Here is a 7,043-nt window from a genome sequence, read left to right as displayed (position 1 = left end):
CTGCAGCGCGGTGTTACTTGCACGGCTTATGAATTTTGTACGTCCTTCAGTGGCGCTATCAGCAACACTCTATGCTGGAAAGTGCAACAGAATGGACAACGCTTTTAAATGCAAAAGTGGCGCAGAGAAAAATGTTCATAAAAAAGTTTACGGTGCTTTAGGAAGCAGTGATTTGCTTGCAACAAAAAGTGTGTTTGTGGCTTCTTAATCATTCGCTTGCGCTCCAGGCTAAGTTTCTTACCGGGAGTCGGAGCGGGTTGCGGCAAGCGCGGCGTCAACCATTCGCCTATGCTATCGCGGTGGTTGGCTGGTATGTGGATGAGTGGGTGGCGGCAAGTGCAACTCACTGGCAACCAGCGCTCTTCGACATGCTGTATGTATGAAGCTTACCCGCATACTTTTTTTTTTGTCGACGCTTTGTGCGTAACGAGCACAAGGCCTTTTACTTCTGTATGGCTTTTGTTGCTGGTGACAATCATAGCGGTAAATATATCGGCACTAGTTTCAGGGATTTAACATGCTGTTGGCGGTGTTGTTCGTGTCAGTGAAATTCTTATCGCTCGTTAACTATTAGACGGGCATAAGTCAAAATCGAAATTTTTGAGCTAATGATGCAGAATTACTCGTTATATTATACATTATATTGTGCACAAATTTCGTACTTAAATCTTGTGTAGGTTTTCCGTGAGAAGATATAAGCAACTCTATTTTAGTTTGGGACTAAATTGAATACTTCACATGCGTCTACTGATAAATATCGTTTTTTGTTTTGAGTTTTGACAGTCTTTTAGTTAATGATACATATGTACCTACATAGGAACCTTCTTTTAATAAAAAGTGAATTTGAAAGCGCTAAGTCACGTACAACGCTACTACAACTATAGAATTTTCCAACATTATTTTCATATCCTTACCCATTGCAGATTCATTCAACCTGCAAACTGACTTCAAAATATACAAATTTGTTGCTTCTGTATGTGTGTACATATATGCATACATACCTATGTAATACGTGCTAAACAGCTACATACGAAGACATAAGTACATAAGCATACTTTAAAATCATGTTTTTTTCCCCTCCGAAAGCTCGTCAATTTCAAAGCACATCCAATGTCAGTAGCGACAGGTGCAGTGGTGGTAAAAAAAAAAAAAATTGTGCCAACTGTCTAAATTTGCATGCAAATGGCAACCTAAAATGGGCGCACAAAAGAGTGGTGACAAGACGTGGGAGGCGGTGCCCGAGACATACAGACAAATAAACTGCCTCGTAGCAGACAGTTGGGTAGACAGACAGCTGATCGTTGCATCAAACGTTGGGGATTTCTGTCACTTCTATTTACCATGACTACCGCGATGTTGGATATTAAATATACATACATATGTAAATACGTATTTATATACATACGTACTAATAGATACATAAATGTATGTACATTAAAATTTACGCATTAATGTACATGCATAGATACAGATTTTCATACCAGTTTAGTGGCTCGGAATTAGAGGCTTACGCCGACAGGCTTTGCGGCGGCGGCGTGGTCAACTACAAAAAGAGTCGGCGGCGGCGGTGACGCCGGCGCGTCTGGAAACGCCGGCGCTACTGCGCATAAGGTAGATTCAAGAGAGCCATGAGGCTACTAATCGTATCATGTCATCTCGTCAGAGTTAGGCATTCGCTATGCCAATTAAGATTATAATTCTATTCAATTCATTCATTGAATTAGTTTTAAATTTAAATTACGTCACTCCCAACTTGAATTAAAATGTTGAGTGTCTGGCGCTAATGGATGGGCGAACAGAAGAAGGTCTGAGGTATATATGTACATACATACACACATGACTCTCTATGTTCTCTTCAGATCCGTATGTTCTAATTAAATTTAAAGAAATTAAAAAAATTTAAAAACTTAGGTTATTGGGGTAATTTATGTCGCTATCAATAAATTTTTGCAATAATCTTATCAACTGTGTTGTTAAATTACGGAGTTATTACGATTTTTTGCAGATTACATATTGAAAACAAGGTTGGTCTACTTTTTTCCAAAAGTTTAACCCATCATCTTGAACAAGAACGGGCCTTTTTGACCCACTGTTTAAAAAAATGCCTTATAGATGGTTTTTCCACTAAAATATTAAGGGCCAAATTTTTCTAAGGAGAACCGAATGTAATGAAAAAGAATACTAATTATTACCAAAAAGGGGGAACTTTAACCCTGTGTAGAAAACATTGCGATGCGAGAGAGCAAAACCTTCCTGGGGTTTGATCACCACTAAGGAATGCTAACGTAATTTTCACCACCTAGCCACCCAGTACTTGTATACGTATGTGGGACCCCAGAATAAAATAACTTACGAATGTAAAAATTTGCAAAAAAAAAATGTTTGCTTTTTATTGAGAGTCTGTTTAAAATATTAAAAAAAAATATACAGGAAAATCAACTTATCTTTGTTTTATCTCCAATAATTGAGGAGATATTCGCGTTAAAGTTTTTGATGTGTTATAAGTTGTTGTTGTAGTCTGTATATAAAAAGGTAGTATTGTTGTAGTATTGAAAAGAATTGACTACTGCAGAAAAAAAACGTTAGATCACCAGTATTCGACCCTAATTTAACTGTAAAAAACGCTTTCGATCGAAAAATATGTTACCTATATTTTTTCTGAGTTATGCTCTTTTTGGAAAAATAAAGGAGATCATATTATTTTCCAGTGGCCCAAATTATGCAAAACAAGTCCTTTAAAAATGTAATTTTCATTTCGTAAAATTGTGTTTTTATACGAGTAGTATTTAGTTCCTTCAGACGATGTATTTCAACGTACATACATAATGAAAATTTTGTAAAAAATTCCTTAGGCGCCGAACGCCGCTATTTCCGTAACTCGGCGGCGGCGCGTGAGGAATGACAAAAAAAAAACGGAGGCGGCGGCCGCGTGGCGTATACTTCTACTCGGAATGGCCAACATTTAGTCACCTAACCCCAAGAATTCTTGTAGCTACTTCTATAGTTTGTATCGATGCTTTAGTAGTCATTATCATACATATGTATATAAGCTTAAGATCGGTTAAGCTATTGTTACAAATATTAATTTTAATTTGAAGTGAATGAAATCTTAAGTCGATGAAAGTCTGACTAATATCAACTTGCAAATATTTATATATGTATGTACATTAGGGCGGAGTACTTTTTCGGAACCAAATTTTCGAAGAAATTATATAGCAAATTCAAATTGTACGATTAATTCTAAGAAAAAATGGCGAACAAACTATTTACCAAAAATTACGTTTAACGCTCCCAATTTTCAAAAGAAAAAGCAGTATATTGTGACTTTTTTGTTCGAAATGTATTAAGCATAACAAACTTGTGAAGTAGTTTCTTAAATATGAAGAAAACGGAAAATTTGTAAATGGAAAATTATGGTGAATTCGTTTCTGCCAAAACAATGTGTTTGATGTTACACTCAACCCTGTAAAAGGGCATGTTTTTTAAATTTAAAATCGAACCCGTAAAGAAAAAGGGGCATTCAAAAGGCAACATTTTTTGGTAGAAACGAAATCACCATTATTAATTTCGATCAGAATAAACTATATACACTGACTTTTCGTCTATAAATTGGTAGGATCAAACGTAATTTTTATTATAGCTTGTACACTTTTTTGGAAATTAAATCACTCCGCCCCAAAGAACATGTACAAGTATCTATATATTTACATAAAAATTTGTCTGAATGCATGCATATCGTCATTTAAAGTACAAAACCGCGTATCATAGTTCTGCAAAACCTCGTAATTGACATTTGTGCCAAAAAAGATATTTGCTCAGCGGAAGCTCCTGGCATCAAGCCCTTATCCATTCACACTAAAATATCGATACTTAGACGTTAGAAGATGAGATAATTGCGGATAAATGAGAGATCCGTTATTAAATAAGACAAGCTTTACTCTCCACTATAAAATTTTGGCAAACTCACACACGAGGCTTTGCATTTTCTTGACACGTGGTTTGGTACTTTAAACCACGATATGCAAAGTTAGCATTGTTGTAATGGCTTTTAGAATTTGGCATTCTTTACACACCTCGCATTGAAGTGGCAAGCGCTTAGCTTCACAATCGGAGCTAAGGAACGAGTATTTAGCTTCTAAATAGCGTTATGCTTTTTTGCATGTACATATGCTTCTGGTACCTGCTATTCAAATGTTTATTATTTATTTAGTTCAACATTGTAACCGGGATGTATTGAAAATGTTCGCAGTATCCATGTATATACAAAAAATTTACAAAAAAAAGGTATTGCTAAAATTTGCTAGCGAAAAAGCTTACTGGCCTGCAAGCACTCGGCGCCGACTTTTGTGGGCAACTAGCTTAAGGAAATATGTTCGACGGAGAGTGGGTCGAAAATTTTTATATGGGTGCTGCTTATCCTTGCTATGGTGGAAGTACCCATACATAATGTAAATAGACATAATAGACCGAAACGGTTATGCAATAATTTGAAAACATAATGATCAGTGTTGCCTTTGAGCTCCTTTGGTGGCTAGAATTGGCTACATAAATTTAAAATTGCCACCAGCCCTTTCTAGACCTTTGGAAAAGTTATTTGTCCTTGACATGAAACAAATTTTGTATGATTTTCATTGATTTCATTTATGTAAAGGCGTTATCTTTTCTCGAAATAGTGTTTCATTTATTCGGCCCTGTGCCAGGGCTGTTCTTTTCTCAACATGTTGCTTTCTGGCCCGACAAAATTACATCATTTTCTGCCCTTGTTAATTCATAAGGGGGTGAGTGTGGCCCAGCAGATTTTGATACATAAATAAATTTTTATGTTGTAATGAAAGTGAGTTGTATAATTTTATTAAACTTAATAAAATAAATTTCGAATAAGTTAGTGGAGTCATGAATTTTCAAGTTAGCATTTTGTTTGTTTTTTTCTCATACGCAAAATGCAAACTTTTTAGAAGGCGCAGCAGAACATTTAATGTCACCATATATTGAGGGAACATTTTAAATGAGTAAAGAATATGGTATACGATTTTTATATATTTTTTTTCGTTAACTATTATTATTTTTTTTATTTTTGTGAGTCACTGAATGCACACATATAAACCGAATGTTTTCTTAAACACTTACATATGTACTATATATAACTAAAAAAAAAAAAGCTAAATTTTTTAGCTACATGGAATTCTTTCTAGCTATTTTTGCCCTTTTTTAAAGATGATTTTAGCTACCACTAAAAATGTTTCCCGCCAACACTGGTAATGGTGGCGTGCAGACTTTAAGAACTGCGAAAAATAATTGAGGTATAATTTTTAAATGTATTCAGAGTGATCATAGCCACTGCTCTTTTGTAGTTAGTTACCTTTGATACCTAGAACTCTATATAGTAGCTGAATAAAAATAAAAAATTATTAACTAATGCGTAGGTACTATAAAAATTATTTGGGGAATTTTGTAAACAGCAATTTCGTTTAAAAATATGGGGAAATTACCGGAAACATGCGGTTCACGCCCACAAATAAATTATACATAAAATTGTTTGAAATCCATTGAGGAAATATTAAATTCTTGTGTGATTCATTCTTCTCAAATGCTTAAAGAGTTATAATTAAAAAACGATAATTTTTTAAAACTCACTGTTAGCGATACTTCTAGAAGGCGTGGTTTTTTGTCCGATTTCAAAAATTTTCAAGACGGTATTTTAGAAGGTCAGGCGCAATGTGTATATCAAATTTGGTACAGATTGGTGAAGTGGTTTTCGAGATACAAACATTTGACTAAAGTGGTCGGGCCAGGCCGTTTTAAAAAAATAATTTTCGCTTAGGATCCAATGAAAATATCATTTTGGAGTAAATATTTAAAAATTCGTTAACCTTACTGCCCAAAGATCTGAAAATCCTTACATACTCACATACAAATTCGTGGCCGTATTTTATATAAAAATTATTTTATGTATTTAGCATTTTCAACGAACTTTATGAAGAATGTTATCTAACGATCACGCTTAATGCCAACTTGTTATGTTTTAGTCTGTCAGTGTGCCATCAAAAAAAAACGAAATTTTGAATCCATTCACGCAAAGTTATACTCAAAAACCTTACAAAAGGTACCCAAAGTGGCACGTCAAATAGTTATTTTGATTACTTTTATTGCTTATAAAAATTAAAAGGACTTTATTATAATAAACAAATTAAATAAGTTACAAGAACTCGTAACATTTGTTATTAAAATGACCCAAATTTTTTATAAAAACTAAAATTACATTAATAGAATTAGTTTAAAGGTGAGTGACACAAAAGCACACGGTTCCGGAATTTCGCCCATATACATAAATTTCTTATGCCCAGTTTCTTCAATAAATTTTAAAATTTTAACTATCGTTTTCTCAAGTAGGTTTTAAAATTTAACTGCCTTTCAAACGTATTTTTTTAGAACACAATTTTGTTATAAAGTTTTGCTATTTTAAATTTCAACAATCTGATAAATTTTAAAAATTACTTGTAAAACAAGAAGTTATCAATGGTAAGAATTAAATTCCGAGTTGAAATGGCAGGAGTTGCATTAGTGCAATACTCAAACTCAGATTTAGTCCTTTTGAGGTTTAGTAAATATGTATAGAGTAAGGACTAACAATCTAAAGAAAAAAAATTTAATTTTGTATGGCTACATTAAAAAAAAAAAACGTAATAGAGTACTTTCCGTTTAAACCGTACATGGGTTAAGACGAACTTCCGCTAAGACGAACCAAATTAAAAAGTACCGGCCGAATTTCGAAAAAAACACGTATTTTTCGTCGCTTAAGACATTCTCGCTTGAAGCGAAATTACGGTTAATACGCACTAAGTTTATAGACGAACCGAATAATCATTTCACTAACAAAAGCTGTGTCACCATTTTAGTCAGCTGTTTCTTTAAGTCCAGTGATGAAAGACGGTAACGTATTTAGATATGCAGGCCCATTCTGAACACAAACTCCCTGGGAGTTTTTTCTCTTTTCCCTTTCCTCCTATCATGAATAAAAACTCCCTGAGGATTTTTTATATTAA

This window comes from Rhagoletis zephyria, unplaced genomic scaffold (genome assembly GCF_001687245.7).
Source record: "Rhagoletis zephyria isolate East Lansing unplaced genomic scaffold, Rhagoletis_zephyria_1.1 Rzeph_scaffold_07411, whole genome shotgun sequence".
Classification (NCBI taxonomy): Eukaryota; Metazoa; Arthropoda; class Insecta; order Diptera; family Tephritidae; genus Rhagoletis; species Rhagoletis zephyria.
Note: the sequence above shows the minus strand (reverse complement) of the source record.